The 20897-nt window shown below is 39.1% G+C and overlaps 1 protein-coding gene across 2 annotated transcripts in view; it reads right to left on the reverse strand.

The window, feature by feature from the left end:
- LOC134534323 (cysteine-rich secretory protein 1-like) overlaps positions 1 to 20897 on the reverse strand; it is a 223693-nt gene that overhangs the window by 146463 nt on the left and 56333 nt on the right. Inside the window, exon 1 of one of the 2 annotated variants that reach the window (XM_063372721.1) lies at positions 17048 to 17183. The exons of the other annotated variant lie outside the window; for it this stretch is intronic. The gene's annotated coding sequence lies outside the window, so the exon portion shown is untranslated. Of the gene's footprint in view, positions 1 to 17047; positions 17184 to 20897 lie in introns of those variants that run through there. 2 annotated transcript variants of the gene reach the window in all.

Below are 20897 nucleotides of genomic sequence, written 5' to 3' on the forward strand. Positions count from 1 at the left end.
AGAGACTTTAATGCCGGTAGTGCTGACTGTACAGGAAACCTCGACGAACGCTGTTTCGCCCTCGATGGAGACTTCAATGGATGGCGAATCGTCAACTAACGAACATCGATGTCGTTACTGTGACAAGATTTTCTCAAACATCAGCAATGCTCGTCGACACGAGAAGAGAGAATGTGCCAAGAACCCTTATCGTAAAATGTTTGGTTGTATTAAGTGTCGCAAGCAATTTACAAGAAATGCTAATTTGAAGCATCACTTGGAGACATGTAAAGGACCTGCAGTGCGGCAGAAAGTAAAGGTTTCTATACAACAACGATGCATTGATGTGCATAAGAGTATGCCTGGAAATGATTCAGTTGCAGTAACAGCGACATCTGGTTCGGGTTTGTCTTCAACTAGGCATCCTTGTGGCTACTGCGACATGACGTTTGCATTTGCACATGATGTACGGAGACATGAGAGGAGTAAATGTACGAAGAGTCCTTCTCGCATGAAGTTTCGCTGTGTCGAGTGTCATAAATGGTTTACTCGAATTGATAATTTGCGCCAACATTCGATAAACTGTAAAGGTGAAGTCCGTGCGCCTACTGCTGAACTACCTGCAGCAATTACGACTCCTGAGTTTAGATTGGTGACTCGTGAGCGTACAAGTAAAAAAACTGATGTGCAGCAACCGATTGCTGTGGCATCTGAACATGAAAATAAACATAAGACTGTGATCGGAGCATTACAAGTGAACGATAATGGCTTCTACTTGGCGCAGTCTGCATTTCGTGGAACATTGAAAGACTACTATTATCCAAGTACGTTAAGTGAGTCAAAGGACATTTGTAATTTTCTTGATGATATCAGACAGGACATAATCAATCAGCTTACTGATGACGTAGCAACAAACGGACCTTTGAAATATAACTTGTGGTTGGACTGTATATATGGAAAGCCTTATCCGTTCGATGACAAAGTGAAGAAGTGTGCATTCAAGACATCGGCTGCAGTAATTTACAGTTCTAACGATATCGAGCAAACTGTTAAACAAGGTATCCAGAAACTCTGTCAAGAAGAGGAGGACTATGTCTGTAAAGGATCTGGCTGGACTCTGTCTTGTATAAACCGATTGGAGCTAAGAATTAGTCATTTCACGCCTATGCGGACCTAAATGTTTGTAAGATTGCTAACCTTCGCAGGTGATCCTGTAGTAAAATAGAAATTATGTAATAAATATTATGTTTGTAAAAGAACTTGCAGTGTTTTTATTTTCGAACCTGTCATTTATTAGGTATTTTTACATAAAAATTAAGATTATTTGCATCGATCGGGTATCGAACCGAGGACAGGAATCGATCGAATCAATATGTAAATTAATGAGTGATTTATTTAATGAATTTTGGAACTTTTCCCGAATTTCTAGCATTGAAATTACGGATTTTCAAGATGGCGGCCAAATGACAAGATGGCGGGTGTCACAGTAATAAATGATTACTGCACTCTAGCGGATACGAATTAAACTAACATGTTATCGGCGCACTCTAGCCGACGATACATTGATGATGGCTTCCAGCATCGAAGACAAGATGGCGGACATGACGTCATACTAGGTGACGATATATATGCTTTGAAAAAAAGTGGTGGGAGTCAGTCTGCTAGCACCCACCACGGGGGAAGGATCGGTCGCCATTTTTAATTTTTTTTGCACTCGTCGGGTTCGAACCGAGGACTTCGAACTCCGTGTCGTAAATGTTTGTTTTTTAAATATTTTATTAAATTTTTTATTATTTAATTTTTTATAATTTTAAAATTTTTTTTCATTAAAATCGGATAATAAATAAAAAAGTTAAAGATGGCGGCCGTAACGTAAATTGCAACGGTGACGTCATAATCCATGATGACGTCAGAGGCTTATCGTAGGCTGTAGACATGGATGCTTAAGCCTACATATGGACATTTCTAGCCGCTGGGATTTTTAAGGACTAAAAACGGGAAATTTTCCCTCGAAACGGGAATTTTTCTCTCGAAAACGGGAATTTTTGAATTGTGGAATTTTTTGAGATTTTTTGGCGGAATGTTTTTCCACAGAAATGGAAATTTTGAGGAATTTTGGGCAAATTTTGCCCAATTTTGGCGGATTTTGACACATTTTGAGGATCAAATTCAAGGTCAAGGTCAAAGGTCAAGGTCACAACCATCCAAGATGGCCGCCGTGACGTCACAATCCAATATGGCGGACCGTCTCCTCGGCTCCTCAGCCTGAAGCCTGGCGCCGGGGCCCCATTCATATACTACTTATAACCATTTCTGTTAAGTGTTAAGTTATCATATGGTTCGCACACGAATCGTCAAAATTCACACACGACAATCATAAACCATTCCACTAGTTTACATAGAGTCATATGGTAAGTACACGACTAAGTCTTAAGTCTTAGTTCTTAATTTTCAATCGTAAACCCACCTTTAGAGGAAACCTGTTGAGGGAGGCAGTGGGACAACACAAAGAATAAACGGCCGGGTGAGAATGTGAACGCGAGCGCTGCAGTCGCTTCACGGTAAGACCGGGTGGGGCGCTCTCTCGAGGACGAGCGTGCGGAGGTAATTAACAGTAAAGCTCACCGCGGATCGCTCAGGGACGCGAGTTCCCGCTCTCCGCCCCTGGACCGCCCGCCAAGGTCCTTCCTCGAGCAGCGCCGTACATGGTCCGCGGGCTTGATTGGGCGCCCCGCGCTTACAGTGTACCTTCCAGCTCGCCGATTTTCCACGGCCGCGGCCTGCCCCGTCCTGAAGCCGAGGCTAACACGCTACGTTCGCGATGTCCGCGATGTTTCGCTGCACCAGGTATGGCCAGACAGACCAGTCCAGTCCGCGATGTCGGGGAGAGACGCATGCCGTGCTGGCGTTCCCAGTGACGATTCCGACGGATGATAACATTCTGCTGGCTCTCCTATAGCACGTGAACGTAAAAAAGAAACGGGTTCGCGAATTCAATAATAAAAAAACAAAATAAATTGGAAGAAATTTAATGTCATGAATTATTTGCTTGAGAGGACAAAACCAAATTTATCTATTATTTCACGATAAAATCAAACTAAGTTTGATAGCATCTCCTTTGAAATCAAATCTCAGGCACTGTCCTGCATATCCTACCATCGATTTATTCCATAAACTTGGATGTTTTAATAACCTTTCAATTAATTTTTTTTCCGTCGACTTCACTGTTTAAAGCACAATACTGAGAAAAATTAAACTTCATAGAAAAAAAACGCAGATGTGCAGCACGATTTCGCGCGAAAAAAAAAGTTTTTTTTTTGTTTATCTGCGCATGCGCGAAGTCAGCGACGTTGTTTAGAAAAATAGCCCAGAACCAAACACCTGGCGACGTCGCCAACATAGCGAACATGGCGAACACAGCTCGGTGTGGCCAGTGAGACCTGAGTTGCCGCTGGCGTAGCGAACATCGCGAACACAGCGAGCACAGCATCCTGTGTGGCCGTAGCTTCAGTGCGCAGTATACAATCAAATGGACATTAACTCTCTCTCTTTCCAATGCTACCAGCGCTGTCGTTGTTACAATGTGCCCTGTCGCCAGCTACGTTCAAAGAGCATAAACGATTTATACAATTTATTTATTGATTTTTTTTACTTATTAAAATTTTGGAAATAAACTTTCTTGTGTTAGTGCATTAAGAAATACATATTAGCATAGTTACTTCTTACTTCTAAATAAATGTAACTGAAAGACGCCATCTTGGTTGCAACCATTGTTGTCATATTTTTTTAAAAAAGTAAAACTTTTTTTGTAAATAATACAAATTAACATTTTCATTGTTAATGTAAATTTACTCAACGATGCCGTAAAAATAACTGATAGTTGTGGCAAATAATTACGTGCAATCAAGGGTAAATTCATTAATCACGGAGTAAAATTGCACCAGTTGTAAACTTACATTAATTAACTGGTGGTAAGGTGAACAAAAAAATAATCCGCCTCTGGACCCTAAATTTTTTTTATTGCCCTGCAAACACGTATTGACACCGTAAAATAGGCAAACCCGTGTCTGTTGAGGGGTCTCCCAAGAAATTTATTCTTACAGAATAAAAAAAAATCATTTTTCTAGAATTAAACTGGAAATTCTTGTATCTCGGTTGGTATTCAAACATCAGGTTTCTCTACAAGACTCAGCTACAAGAGACCAGAAATGTTCGAAATGGCGTAAGGACAGACATAAAGTTATCTTTCACTGGGATGGATTAATAAAGGAGTAGTGAAGTGGGATTAAGCTGCGGAAGAAAAAATTTGGACAGGAAACGAGAGTTTTTCCAAAATAGCTCTACTCCATTGTATAGTTCACCATACACCCGACACTGGGAACCAGGAGTGATTTTGTTTCAGCGAGGTCATGATATACGGACACACTCAACAACACAGTTTAAGGTTAAATAAGGGAATGAGCCAGCCACGGCAAACAATGGCTAGTCATATCAGAATTGATTTTAAGTTACCCCAGTAAATCTTGGTAAGCGGTAATTAAGGTTGCTAAAGCAGCATTCGAGTAAATGTATCTCCGAATGCGTTGCTTTGCTTGACGACAGAAAATTACTCGATCACTCAGTGTTTGAATCTAATCAGGGACATCAGATACGGGAGGTTAGTGAAAAATGACAAGCTACTGAGTCAAAGGTCAAGACCTCATTAATTACGAAAGTCTTAATTTAAATGCTCGTCACTGATTGTGGGCAAAGTTCAGTAAGAAAATATATGACATTTGCCAATAAACCCTTGAGTACAAATACCCAGAAAGCCCATATTGATAGTAATTACAGTAAATTTACGGACTTTTCAAAGAATAATTTACCTAAAATAAACGAAGGGTTCTTTGTAATTTCAGATAACTCGGTCTTCGTAGAAAAAAATATCGTATTTCGACTTCCGAGTTCTGTTTTTCGAGATAAACACATACGTAGAAGAAATATTTAAGGGTTCATAGCAGTCTTAAATCGGTTTTTAAATATACCCATAAATCTACGAAGATACTCCATTTGCGAAGAACCCTGGATAATTTGTAACCAGCAACGTTCTTCGTAAATTTAAGGTGAAAATTTTTAACAGTGCACCCATGCCTGAACGTGTACCTAACTATATGTTTCAAAAACTGTCACATAATATAAATTTCAATTTTCATACATTTAAAAAAAAATTCAATATCATCATTAAGCTTATTGAAAGTTTCAGATATATTGTAACTTAGCATACATTATTAGCGTCAATTTTCATGCTTGCACAAGCATTTCGGAATCCAAAGTGATAGCGAGCTAAAGAACGAATTGTTAATTTAGGGCGTGGTTACACGGAACGCCGAACTACTTCCGGTGAACAGGTTTAAGTATAGAAGTGTACGGTCACACGACAGTTGGTATAAAGTTTGTTCAACTCCAAAACCGATTGTCTACTGTCATCGAGTGAATGTGTTGTGTATCGTATTTATTTTATATTTATAAAAACGTGTTTCCCCCCCCCCCCCTTCAAATTTTTGTACGGTAGTGCAAACCGAGATAGAAAATGGATCTGCTTTGTTCTAATTTTATTACATTAGTCCATTTTCAAGGTGTAAACCACTGACGAAACAGCTAAGAAGAGGTCGTCAGCAAAATAGGCTTCGAAACAAAATGATTCGTGTCAGACATAATTTGCAACAAAATAAAACGTTGCAGTTGGTAATCTACCACATGACCTGTGCCAGGAACATTCTTCATCTTGCGTTTTTTTTCGCAAAACGACTGTCTAGACTCTCAACACTCCAGAGCCAATCAAAGGCTTGTGTGGAAGAGATGTCGTTCTGAACTACTGTGCCAACAACCTGTTTAGGTTGAATGAGAATAATTGGCCTCGAACCAAGTGTGTGTGTGTGACCGCGCGCGGAAGTGAGATGGTCCAGAGTTGAGTTGCCGCACTCTAAAATTTTTTTTGTACTTTTACAAGGGAAATTCTTGGAAACCCTGTTGCCAAGGATATTTCTTGCAAAACTACAAGGCAGAGCCTTGCAAAATCACACATGGTACAAAGCTCTGCCTTGTAGTTTTACAAGTAATATCCTTGGCAACAGGGTTTCCAAGGATTTTCCTTGTAAATTATACAAAATTTTCTTTCAGTGCGTGTGACCGCGCCCTCGTACCACTGGCGCAGAAGGTCCCCGCGATCTGCGGAGGGAAGTGTTCTTTCCACAGACGACAGCACCATCTTCGTTTTTTTGTTCATTGTAAAAGGTTAGGTTAGCTACATTATAAATACTTTAAAACATTGTGACATTGTGGACGGTTGATTTGGTTAGGATAGCTAAATTAAAGATACTGTGAAATCATGTAAACGGTTTCCTAGCCCTGGATAGCTACATATTAAAAAGTTATTTGCTAAGCAACCATAAAATGATTTTACAGAATTTTTAATGTAGCTATAATTACCTAATGTAACCAACCATCCACAATGTTTTAAAGCATTTATAATGTAGCTAACCTATCCTAATCGACCGCAAACTTTAATGCCACACCGGTTTATATACAATTATTGTAGAGACCTGCAAAATTCGCGGTTTCGATGGCCTTCAGGATAGGCTGCACATACCCCTGTACACTAGGGCAAATAACTCAAGTTCATTGGCTGCCGACTCGTAAGTCGTCTCAGCTGGTTTGTCTGTGATTCGATCCTTCTTTGGTTCAGGGTTTATAACTGGTTGAGATTCGTCCAGATGAACAGTAAGCCAATAGCAAAATTATTTAAGAGGTATATGTGTTTGAATTCTAGCCTGTCACCGAATGAATCCGCGAATTTTGCAGGTCTCTAACAATGAGATAGAACGAAAAAAAAAAAGAAGCGAGGATGAACTTCGGGGAACTTCGGGTTTTGGCTCTCTCGTCTGAGAAATGAAGGCTTCCCAATAAATGTTCTATAAAAGGATAATGCTTGATTGTTATGCATAGCAGTTGAGTCTAAGCCTAGACGGAAAGGAATCCGCGTAAGGCTCGTGACCATGCCACTTTTCTTCTGCAGAATCATTCCGGGCTAAAGGTTAGCCGTCACGCTGCTTTCTAAACTCGAGTCTATTGTCCAAGTTGTACATAACAAGTTTAAGATTTGACCAAATGTCACGGTATCTGATCGCTTTATTGCAAGACATATTTAGCAACTTTTCATCCGTTTACGTGAGCATCCAAAGTATTTGAAGGCTAACCAGGCCCCGAATAACCGCGTGAATTTACCCGGCCACATTTTTTTTTAAAGACAATCGCGTGATATTTCTTTTTGCGAAGGTGGCAAGAATGAAGTGTAGAGTCGTGACTTTAGCAGAAGCAGCTCCAGGCGCCAATTATGTTCGTTGGAATCGCACTGAGAGAAAAGAAAAAAAAAAGAGAAGATGAAAGACAATGGAACAGTTCTGTTGTGCAGTTTTAACTGTTTTGTAAAGGCCTTGTTACACTGTCAAATATTTGTCTCCAACTATATTTGAGAATAGAGTTAAAAGGGTAGTATTGGATGGAAAATGACTACCAAATTTTCCATAATATTAATTGGGACAGATAAAATCAAATATGTTTCAAATAATATCACACTATCAAAGTTTATTTTTTGGTCTGAGCTATTTCAAACCTTTCCAATTTCAATCTTGTTTTCAAATTAAATGACGCATCTCAGTATTGGATGGAATATTGAACTTTTTATGCTATATGTGCATTAAATAATTTTTTAACATGTATAAATTTAACTCACATTAATATTCGTTACATAGCAACATAAATATTCAGTGATTTTTTATGAAGTTATAGAAAAATAATTTCCTTATTAAACATACAATTATTTCGCATACGAATTTTGTATTAATATTTTATTGGTTATTTCAATTTTATAACCTCTTTAATCGGCCATGTGTTCTTCGTCATTTCAAAAATTCGTTGTGAACGAAATGAATGTCATTTACCGTTTTCGCTAAGTACAATTTTGATTGGCTGATTGCATCCAACATTAAACACATTTCAGAACCCGTCCTACATATGTGGAAAAAAAATATTTGATGGAAACTCAAGTCATCCAACTTGTCAAACAAACACTTCCGCGCTAGTGACGTTTCCGGTGAAGTCATAACTCTCCAAATTTATTTCAAACAACATATTGGAAAGTTGTGGAAGCGAAAGTGATAAAGTGTGACAGGTCCTTAACAGGTTTAGAATGAAATATTTACCCAACTTCGGTACCAGAAAGCTTGTGGCCCTGGACTTTGTGCTGTCCTGGGCCATTTGCTCGTAATGTTCTGACGAGAGACCCTGAGAGACCTGGAGGGCATTGGATAATATCAAAACGAATATAAGAATGAGCAGGGGGGGGGGGGTTGGGTTCTATTTTTATCCAGCCTGAAATTTTAATTTCGACGGTGGTTATGCTTATTTATCTTAAGTAATTTTGATACTTGACATTCTTATTAAAATTAAAATCAACTACGTTCACGTTGTAGGTACCTATAGTTAGGGACTGGAAAAATTCGTGGTTTCAATGACCTCCAGGATGGACTCCACGATCCCCAACATACTCGGGCAAAAGCCACACGATCATAGGCTACTTACTTGTGAGAGCTGTCAACTGGGATGCTTCCGATTCGATACTTCTTTAGTTGAAGGTTTTCATTGGCTCAAAGTTCTTTAGATAGAATGTGTGCTAATCACAGAAGCGAAATGAATCCACGAATTTTTTACGGTCTCTATGTTTAGTGAATATGGGTCTACCATTTAACGACAAGCATTTAAATCACAGTTGCTTGCTAGGGGCCTGAATTTGGTGGGAGGGGAGGAAATTCTTTGCCGTTGAGTCGCGCCTGTTAGAAATAATGATCCACAGGGACCGGAACAAATTTGCAGTTTTAATTACCTCTAAGATAGACTCCACAGTCCGCTACATACTCGGGCAAATGTGGCTTGTTCATTGGTTGCCGTATTGTGTGACGACCAAACCGAATAGTCTGTGATCCGAAACTTCGGTTGAGCGTTTCTCATTTTCCCAGGAGAACTCCATACAAACTGTAAGCCAATAGCATATGCAGTACAAAGGTACACGTATTTTTTTTTTATTTTAGCATATCACGAAATTAATTCGCGAATATTTTTTTCCGTTGCATAATGTTGTAAACTGTATTTCGTAACAATTACACAAGTTGCCGGAACAGTTTTAACATGTTGCTTCCAACCTGGCTTTTGATGTCCTTTTATTGACCACGGAGGAGCACTAAACGTGGTTTAACGGGCTGAAGCCAAGAATAGAGGGAGTAACACAACTGTAGCGCCATAGTGAAGACACTTTTTTTTTGCCCGTAAGAAAGCACTGAGTGAAACTTAACGACCGTCATATTGTGTAGATAAAAATGTTCGGTCGTTGCCTGGCAACGGCCCGGTTTGTTTCGGCTTCAATTTCGCTAGCACGCGCTACATCTGGACTCTTCCAGCGTCTTTGATATTACAACTTTTTTTTTGTTCCTACGTACATAGGCATATGTGTTTCTCAGCGCGCGAAGTCAGCAGGAGGTCCGGACTTTATGCGCCGTGGACAGGCACACGTTGCGCGCGGAGCGAAAAAAAAACTGCTTAGCAGTCCGAGTTTAGTTCTTCACTTGTTTTATTCAGAACATGCAGTCTCTTTGCAGTTTTCTTTTGTTCATAATATACTCTGGCAATATCAAAACATCGACATCGGTGTTTTTAAAGATCCAGCATCTACTTTAGTGGTATTTATAGGTTAGTTTACAGGAAAGGTTATTACCTACAAGATGAAAACTTTCTTAAGGCCACGTCTTACACGCCATGTTAATCGTGAATTTTGTTTTCATTACTATTAATTAGGGAAAATTCCTGTAAATTTGCCACGGTAGCTCTCTAGTTTTTACTTGTTCAGTAGCAAATTGTAACACAGAGAAAAAAATCCTCTGTGCTTTTACATAAGATTCCTTAAAAACTAGTTGCCAAGAAATAGTTTTTAATTCTACAAGAAATATATTGTAACTTTGTACATCACGTGGCTATGGTGATTTTTGCATAAACGGAATACGTTTTTTGAGATAAGACTGAGTATTTCTTACAAAAATTGGTGCATAATTTTTTACTTTAATTTATGTTTAATTTAAGAAGATTATTTTTAAATCATGGAAATGATAATCGAATATTCAATAATTCGATCAGTTAGTTCTGGAAAGCTCTTCAGGGAATGGTCTACAAATAACTTTAACTATTGGAGGTACTGCGACAACGAAAAACATAAATGCCCGGGTAAGAATCCGAACCCAGTATTACTGCGAACACTATTTTGTTGTGATACAGTAAATTTCATGTAAATGAACAAATGTACAACTATCTATAATTTTCATGATTATTTCTATACCATTTTCAAAAACAAATTACAGTGCACTGGATATTAACCAAACGTTATTTTACGAGCTGTAATTGGCATGCCAATGATTTCAGATATAGGTAACCAATTGCATGACTATGCTTATAGCAGGAGACCTAAATATCAGTAAACTGAAAAAACAAGCTACTGTTATAAATAAGAATAGTCTTTATTTTATATAAATGCCAACAATATAAAATAACAAATAAGGCATGTAAAAAGTTCGAGCATTAAGCTGTTTATACAACGCCCACAGCTCCCAGAAAATGTTCTCTGGAGCATACATATGCTGTCAACCCCATTGACTTAAATCTAAAAAGCTACCGTCACACAGAATTATTGCAGTTTGCAGTTTTATGTACAACAAACGCATCAACATTAAATATAGGTTGATTAAACTGTCGATTGGACGGAAGGTGATGTACAGGGTTCCGTAACCTAACAAACGCGTTAAACTACTCAAACGACCAAGCGCCAATCAGGCTACAAGCCAGGAACAAAAATAATACGTTTATTTTATTTGTGTGGGACAAACGAAGGTATGAATAAAAATATTCAAAAAATCCTTTTTATCAATATAATGAAGAATTAGTCAAATGTTCACTTCAAAACGTATTTTACGTCATTTTAATATTAGTAGATTACGTAATTTCTGCGCTGAAATGAGATATATAAAGATATATTCGATTAAACAAGTTGGGCTATGACATGCATTCAAACAGTGCCAGTACATAAACGCATCATTTGATGATCAACAAATATAATTTGATTACAGCTCCTAGTCAACAATATTTATAAAGGAGCAGAGATAGAACCCAAAAGACACCATCTTGGTTTCAACAAATCAAAGGCCATAACAGTATTTTATCGTTTGATTGTGAAATACAGCTTCGTTAAACCATAGTATTATGGTTTAATGTAATGTTTCAAGATAATTGTAAAGTGTTTGAATCGCTGTTTTGGAAATGACTACATACAACCGTGATAATTTTACTGCTAGTAGACTACATTATGGTACTTGGTAGTGTTTGCAAATATTTTAGTGTGTGATATCTGCCTTAACGAGGGTAAATTTTCAATATTTTGCTACGGCATAAGAAGCTGTGGAAACTAATATGGCGACTTTGGGTTCCTATCTCTTCCCTCCCCGGGTAAGCGAGGTCCTTACGGCACGGTCTCGCTCGCCATTTGGATATTTTCGTTTTCTTATCATAAGAGACAAGATTTTATGGTTTTATTTTTAGGCCAATTTTTTGTTCCGGTGTTTTTGTTTTTATTTTTTACGAACTCAGTTTATCCATAAAGATAGCACAATTTTCAACAAATACGACACTTACTTGTTCAATGATACTTTACCAAAACATTGTCATTTTGACTGATAAGTTCCTACATATTGCACTTTTACAATAAGCATATCAAACTACTAGGGAAAATGTACCAATGTCGTCGCGCAAAAATTAGTTACTAATAACAGTTGCAATATAAAAAACACAATTATTTCCAATCTAATTATTAGTACATACAATTTGGTAGTAACTCCGTGCTAAATAATTTACATTTATTGAATTTAATATATTAAAATATAACTTTTTTTGTATTATGCTAACAAAATTAATAACTTGTGTTGCAGTTTGGTGCCTTATGGTGTATTAACTTGTATTTTGGTGTATATGGTGTATTGACATGTTTTCGGCGTTTTTTTTTTCATCGGTTATATCGCAGTTCATCACGTAATCTTGTCCCTTGCTATTGTTTAAGGGCTATTTCTGAAATTTTATAAACGATGCCTCTCTTGCTTTTGCTGTTCCGTCACAATTATTTTCAACAGATAGTAATTGTAGTATATAGTAAGTGTAAAAGTCGCGCAAATAATCCGTAATTATTATAATTATGATATGTTGAAAACTTTCTTGACGGAACGGCAAATGCAAGGGAGGTATCGTATTAAAATTTTAGAAATTTATTTTTTAAAAAATGGTAATGATGAGAAACTAAAAAAAAACGTTTATTTTACTATTGAGAACGAGCCTTAAAAAGTAAATGTGTCTGTTGGAAAAGGAGTTCGGGGCAGCGCACACCGGCCTCCGCTGAGTGGCTGAGGGGCGGGAGGACGAGGGGTGTGGAGAGGGGAAGGAACTAAATGGCCCGGCGGTGCCCCGTGGAAAGTGGTCAAGGTCACTGGGGCTCCGCGCCGACCCGCCGAGGACGCCCCCCACCCCCCGCCGTCGGTCGTCGTGAGATCACCGCCAGACGGAAGTCTAGCGGCCACCTCCCACGACGGCGCGCACAGCTCCGGCGATTCTCCCACCGTACTCCTGAAACCGCCCTCAGCACAGCACGGGTTTCTAGTCCCTACTGCAACCCCGGCCAAACCACCCAACTCACAACACCTCACGGCCACCAAACATCCGTTATCTACATCACCATTAAAACCCAATATCTATTCTCACAACCAGAGGTAGTTGGGCGGCAATCCGTGGCCTGGAACTCTACGCGGGCCCGCGGTTCGATGCCCGGGTCTGGCACTCGGACCTCGAGGCCCAGAATGGCTATGATGACAGTACAGTTGCAGCTTACCCTGCGGCGGTATTGCCTGATTAAGCAACAATTCTGAGCTCCGGCGATTAAGGGGGAAGCAACCTTAAATATCTGGATTACAATGCAGGCTGTACATCCAGCTTCAATGGTATATTACAACAGTTTAATTTAGACTATTTACAACAAACCATACATCAAATTGAAGGTAAACTAACCCAGTTTATTTTTCCTTAACATTTTTAAATATGTGCACCTTTAGTTATACGGCACACGGGAACAATGGCCACTTCAATTGCGTGTCTCAACTCAGACAAATCACTAAGTAGCGGCGGAACGTAGGCACGATCTTTTATAAAGCCCCAAAGGAAGAAAAAAAAATCGTATGGCGTTATGTCAGATGAACGTGGAGGCCAGCGAAAAAGAGCTCTGTCATCTCAACCATTACGACCAATCAAACGGTCAGGGACTTCGACGTCCAACCACTCTCGTACAAAGAGATTCCAATGGGGAGGGGCTCCAACATGTTGCCAAATCAATTTTACAAGTTCACCGTCTACTAATTAGGGAAAGAGCCATTATCTCGCGCTGTAAGCGAGAAAACAACAAATCAGTATTCTTGCATGAGCTTATCTAAAACTGTTTGAGTTACTATTTAATTGTGACCTTGAAAAAACACTATATTATAACTAGGACATTATTTTATGGACATGCTGAATTTCGTGTTTTTTCTCTTGATTTTTAATAAATCATAGTAATATAACCATGTATATTTGTTTCTAAAAGGTTTTTTCTACTAAGAAAATTCTTATTTAATAGTTTAACTTAACAGCAATTTTATTTAATTGTAGCATGTACCTACTGAAAACATAATATCATGTATAAAGTTCTGAATTAACCATTCCCATGCAGCCTTCGTATTAAAACCCTTTATTTTAAGAATAACATTTTTTAAATCAATAACAAATTAGGTTTTTACAAAACTACAGAAACAAGAGTTTTTCAGGTGTTTGGGAAAACCTAATTTTATTTATTTATGGAGAATATACAATTAATGAAGAGTTTTAAGATGAAAGTTACATAGTAATTTTTAATCCAAAACACTATACCACATGATATTATGTTTTCAGTACATGCTACGAATGACATAAATATTAACTTTAAGATCATAAAAACCACTAAATAAAGACTTGTTTATTAGAAATCCCCTTTTAAAAACAATTACAATTTTCTTCTGGAATATTAAATATAAAGGCCTCTACACTTTCCTATACCATTAACAATACTGTGTGTGAAATTTCTCATACCTAAATATGCCCGTTAAAACACCCGTTTTAGCATTTTTTACTGTCCAACACGTTAAACACGAAACCATAAAAGGAAACTTGTATAGACAAGTGCAAAGAATCTTGAACGCTATTTATAATCAGGCACTTTCAAGAAATCTTGAGCGGTTTGTAAATGGCGCATTAACATCTGGAGAACTGCACGTATAGTTCGGCGACCCACCCAAAGTGGCCATACAGTCATGGGTATGCATTTGTGTTGGTGAGGCGGGATAATAATTGAGGCTCACTGGTGCTTCTAGCGCGGTATCTCCTCTAAGCGCAATGCTGTGAACTGGCGCGCAGTCTTCTCGTCATTCATGAAGAAAATGTGATATTTGAGCGGTGACCATAACATTAGATGGCGGAGAAATGAATATAAAGGTATAATGCAAGGCCCTTGGGTGCTTTCAAGAATCTGTGTTTCGTGCCTAAAAGTTATCCTAAAAAAAATGCGCGCGTTGGCCATTTTCACTCTTCTTGAAAGAAGTTTTCAAACGAAATACGGAAACCGCGTGGACTTCGGCATTTTCTTAAATGCTTTTCGTTAAGATCTGAATTCTTACTCGGCGACAGTCTTCAAACGAAACCGCACCTACCCTCCGAATGGTTCTTTTCGTCGCATCACGGGATATTTGACACTTCCCGGAAGGACTTAGAAGGCAACGTACAAACGTCCGTGATGGAATATGAACAAATCATTTGTGATCACGAGAGAACTCGAAGTGCTGCAGCAGGCAATTAACACACGACCACGCGTCTGTGCCTTGTCAGGACCATCATCACAGCTTTCATGATAGTGCTATCATTATTTACTACAAGATTTTCGAGTTAACTATATTTGATTCTACCATAAGAAATTGTATGATTCGAAAAAAGTATATAAAATAAAATTATACGCCAATATTTGTAAGATATGCTCACTATTGTCTCGAAAAACGTATATTTCATACATGCATCAATAACCGTAGCCATTTGTTGTAGGTACAAAGTTACAATATCTTTCTTGTAGTATTACAGACTGTTTCTTGGCAACTGGTTTCCAATGGAAATAGTATAGATTTTTTTTCCTGTGCGGGAGCTTCGCCGTGCCGTCTCAGCTGTCACCTGTCACCTGTCACTCGAGAGGAAATATGCCGTCAGATTGAGAGCACCGTCTACGCGATCCTCCCCTCGTCAAACGACATCAGCGATGGTTATCTGCTTTGAATCATCGTTAGGTTCCTCTTCTTGTCTTTGTCGACCAAGGTTGTTGTTTGCCTGGACTTGGCTGTTTCTGTCGCATCTGTCATGTTGTCAGCCCACTTGGGTTCATCTGTGCCGCGATGATTCCTTAACACGGAATCATCTGAGCTGTCTTAAACATTTAACATTCGACATCGACTGACTTCTGCTTGGTTTTCTGTTTGTGTTAGTGTATTCATCTTTAGTTGTACGTTATTCGTGTTTTCACTGTTAACATACTGTGCACACCATTAGTGGCGTAATTTCTGACGTAAGGTTTTAAGCGAAAATAAAAAAAAAACACTGTTCGTGAGAATAACCTTACCGTGTCTCACTACTATGCCAGCGAGTAGAGGCAAGCTATACATCACGTGTGGTTAGGCTTTGTAGATGAAGGGGGAAAAAACCTGGGCTATGTTCTTCCGCGCGAAGCAGGAGATTTTTTTCCTTGGCGTAGTTCCCGCCTGGTTAAGGCAAGAAGTCCCGAAACACAACTTGTCTCTCTTTTTACCCCCGCGAGGAAGCAGTGGTGAATCCCGGAGAGGAAGTTGGACCGATGACTTCCCTCCCTCCCTCCTTCCACATTGTTCTTAGCTTCGAGGAGGGGTTCTTACGTAATGGTTCCTTCCTAAGTTATATTAGTATCCTTTTATTAGTCAATTTTTCTGCACTTGATATGTTGTAATTAGTAAATTATTGAACAGGACGTGTACACACATTAAATATGTTTGCATAAACGAACCTACGTGCACGGAGAAAAAAAAAATATTTGGTTGATAAAAACAAACATTTTATTGTGTATAACAAAAAACTAATATTTAAATGACGAAACTAATATTTTATTGCTCTAACAAAATATGCTGTTGACCTTGCCAAATTTAATGTGTTAAAAAGTTATTTTTGTACACCTAATAAAACATTTCATTTGATTTGACAAAAATAATTTTGTTGCATTAGCCTATAAATATGAAACTGTTTAAAACTACAGCATATCAATGGATTTTCACTGAATAAACCGTCACACACAGTTTTAAATTGAGCAGTTAAAGCGTTTTCGAGTAATATCTCACTGATTTGCAGTGGTTTCAGGTTTAGAATGTACTATATATTTTTTTACCTTATAAAAAAACCTTGTACAATTTTATATAGGTATTCTCTAATATTCATAGTCTGCACACATGTATAGTCTTTAGAATTTATCCTCTATTACCAAATTTTAATACTACCTGTAAAATATTTACGTAAAATTTTACACGTAGAAATACTTTGAAGTTAAAACAAAAAGGAATAGAACTGTGGAGTATGCCCTTATGTAAAGTCCATTACATCTTTCTTTGCCACCAAATGGCTCACTAATTTTGTTTGGATGTGTTTTTATAAACAGTTAATACAATTTATGCGTGGTTTCTGTGCAAGTATGAACCGTTGGAAACGTTTCCGGTAAATTACGGAAGAAATTGCCCCCCAAAAAAAAAAACCAAAACATTTTTAACCACTGCTTTTTTTGAAAACTGGCGAGTCACGTGGCGCGGACTGCAGACAGTGGTGTGTTTACCTTGCGGCTGGCGAGGAGCTAGTGTCGACAGGCTGCCGTCCCTGAACAGAAGGCACTCCCTCGTCTTCCCCTCACCCGACAAACACGCCGCACACTCAAGCACCACCTCCCGCGCCGACAGCGGCGGAGCAACTGCATGACCGCCGGGGCGGTCCGGCCGCATATAACAAGCCGGCCGGCCCGTGCCGGTCGGAGGAGGGGGAGGGGGAAGCGGGCAGGAAGGGGGTGGTGGGCGGGGGGGCAGGTGCTGCCCCGCGCGGCGTCTGCGGCGAGCGGCTTCCTTCCGCGCTGCGCTGCTCGCTTGTTTGTCTTCGCGGCGGGTCCGTGAACCCTTTCACCTCCTCCTCCCCCCCACCCCCACCAACAACCAGGCAAGGCCAGGGGCTGCAGCGAACCTTTCGCCGAGGCCATGCACCGTCGGACAGCGAGCCGCGGAAGCGAAATGGCGAGATGGATCCTGTGATAAGTGCCAGTCGAGACCTGCCCCGCTCGGACGATGTGGCTTCCTCGTTCTACTGTAGCTCCGTGCTCTAACACCGAGGGCTTCCTCGTGACCGGGCGAGTCGGGACTTCGCATTTTTAATTTTTTTAATTTTCCTTGTTTAACGAACTTTTCTGTACGAAATATGGATATTAATGAGTAGAGACCTGAAAAATTCGCGGGTTCATTTCGTGTTATGCTAAAATTCAAATAATTATACCTTAGTGCGGCTTCTGCCATTGGTTCACTGTTAATCTGGAGGACTGAGGGCGAATTAGAGACCCTCACTCATAGAAGTGTCGAATCACAGGTTACCCAGTCGAGACGACTCACAAGTCAGCAGCCAATGAATAGTTGGCATTTGCCCGAGTGTGTAGAGGATATTGGAGTCTATCCTGAAGTTCATTGAACCCGCGAATTTTTCCAGTCTCTATTAATGAGATAAAAAGGGCGTATTTATTTGTTGTTAGCACGTAATTTGAATTGCTGGTAAATATATTTTAGATTTAAATTTTGAATTTTAATTATTTACGACCATAGAAACTTTCAAAAGTCTTATTGCCTCACCAGAATTCCTTCATTAGCATTTACAAAATCCAACTCGAGTATAATGTTATGAAAGAATATCGTCAGTTCTTGAAACAAATTAGCAAAACAGTCGCCGAAACTTCACTTACAGTTTGGTTTTTAAAATGTTTTAAATAGTTCATTTTGAATTTTTTTTTTCTGGGGAAAGGCTTTTCCATGCCTTCCAGGCCCCCCGGTAGGGCCCCTCTCCGAAAAATTGGGTGTCTTGCTAAGTCTATGACCGCCACTACACCACCCGGGCAAAGACGACATGGAGGTCATCCGTCACTTCACCACTATGAGGGTCGACTTATACTGCCAAGCCAAGGTGAGTACGCAGTGCCTTTCATGTACCTAGATTTCGAAGAAACACTAGCCAGTGCAATCGTTACCATGGCGCGACTTCCGGGAAATGTCTACATAGTTTATCTACTACTGATTACACTTTTATCCTGTTCACTAATTAGACACCTGAAAAAAAACACCTAATGTTAAAAAAATTTTCGCTTGTTTTTATGAAATGTTTTCAACTCAAAAAGGCTGACCCTATTGAATTGAAATTAAAACAAATGAAAAAAAATAACAGCAGGTTTATTTCAGTTTCTTTATTTTGTTTTTTATATTTCAAACGGTTCCTAAGACGTGATGATATTTATAGCTATATCAAAAATTTATTTCCCTGTAGTATTACAACGTGGAGCTATAGATTCGCTGCATCTTACTTTTTATGTTTTGTATGTGCACGCGTGTGTGCTGATAAACACATTATTTGTAAACTATTTTCTTTAAAAATTCGTCCTCCTAGATATGCGAAAGGAGAGAAAGTCCACACATATAGGATCCGAATCATATCCACTAACTACTCATTTAAGTTAAGATATTACAATTTCCCTCTAATTGATGTATTCCAATGACAATTAATAAAGCACAAAGTCAGACTTTCACTTAAGTTGGTATATAATTGAGTAAAAAATGTTTCAGCCATGTACAGATATTCGTAGCATGTTCTCGAGATAGATAGTGATTCCATTAAATGGTTTGTATTTTCTCCTTAACGTAAAAAAAATGTAGCTTACAGGGATGCTTAAATGATAAATAATATTAGAGCATCTATAATTAAAAATTTAGCTGGCCAATTTGTATCTCGCGTGAACTATTTATCGTGAACAACATCCCTGCCTTATGTAATTTAGTGAATTTATTTTTGTGGTAGATTTTAATAGGATGTTTACAAGGCAGTCGCCAAGATGTCTGTTGTATATCGTATGGCTAATGATAACTGTTCATAGCTTAGCTATGAGTCTGTTCTTGTAGACTGAGTTATCACCTTCGCACGAATACTTTTGTATAATACAAAGATTTTTTTTAGAAAGTAATTGCAAATTGATTGTTTTTAACTGTTTTTTACAGCAATTTATTTAGTGTGTGAGTATTCATACAACAGAAGAGTTTTTCAATAGGCTTATTAGGGAAGTAGTAATAAAACTTCACTATCAGAAACAGAATGATACGTTGCAGAACATTTCCTTGTGATGAAGAATATTTGTGTGGTACCAACAGTCCTGTATTATTAGTCCTTACGGACTATGCGTACCGAAAGGTGTTTTCTACGACCACACAGTTTTCTAAGTGGAGCCATATGTATGTCATACAGGTATAAATGAGGTAGAATACATGTGAAAGCTGCCAAGTAACAATTTTGTAAACATTTTTATGCTGATGTTTATTGTTCAACATAAAAAAAACACAAATATTTTCAACTGCAAAAACCATAAATCATTGCATTTGATATTATTTTAAGGTTGTGTGTAAAGTGAATTTTTTTTTCACACTTTACGGTAAACATGACTAATGAAGTCGTATTTTAAAATTAGCAAAAAAAAATTAAAAGAGAATAAACTCTTTCGGGATCTCAAATTTGGAGACATAGCTTTTTTTTTAATTCTTTTGACATTTGTTTTTATGTGTGACAATTTTTGTAGATTTTTTAAGATTTCGAGAGGGGATATATATTTCCCATATATAGGTACGCCTCCGCATAAAGGTAGGATTATTTTCTGAATGAATTTCGGTATGCATGTCTTCGTGAATGTACGTGATATTTTAACGCTTGTTAAAGAGAAAACCGTTTGGAGAGAAGCGATAAACGAAGTTGGCTTGTCCTTAAAGTGTACTTCTCATTCAGTTCGACGACGTCGTCCTTCGCGCTTTATTAGTGAGGCCCCGTCTCCTCCTCATAAGGTAAGAGCTGTTTGAATGTTGGTTGGGGAGAGGGGTAAAGGTGGGGGACCCCGCAGCAGACGTGTGGGCTCTCGCAGCGCCGGGGTCCTCCTCCGGCGGTTAAGTCTTTTTTATCTCAACTTCCCTGGAACAATGCCTCCTCTCTCTTCATCCCCGTCAGGCGTCTGGCGCGGTCCGTGTCTCAAGACGGCCGGCTACACGGGGTTTCCCAGCGACCAAGTCGCGTTGGAGTTTGCTCGGCTTCTGGGTCCGACGGCGAAGTTATCGCCGCCATCGTCGACGCGGCTGCAACCCAGAAGCGAGTCCAGACAACGGCCGAGAAAGCCCGCAATCTTCATTAAGTTGCGAATGGGTTTTAGCGCGCTGGATCTGACGGAAACTGCTCCCTGGTGAGGGATGGATCACCGCAGACACGAGCTCCGTAGAGCCACAGGAACACGGATACGCCACTTCATTGCGTCCGTGAGGTGTTTGAAGAAGAGCTCCAATGGGAGGCTGAGGCAACCCATCCCAGCATGCTACACAGTCGTTGGAATTCAAAGCGCAACAGCAGAATCGATG

The sequence above is a fragment of the Bacillus rossius genome, chromosome 1 (genome assembly GCF_032445375.1).
Source record: "Bacillus rossius redtenbacheri isolate Brsri chromosome 1, Brsri_v3, whole genome shotgun sequence".
NCBI lineage: Eukaryota > Metazoa > Arthropoda > Insecta > Phasmatodea > Bacillidae > Bacillus > Bacillus rossius.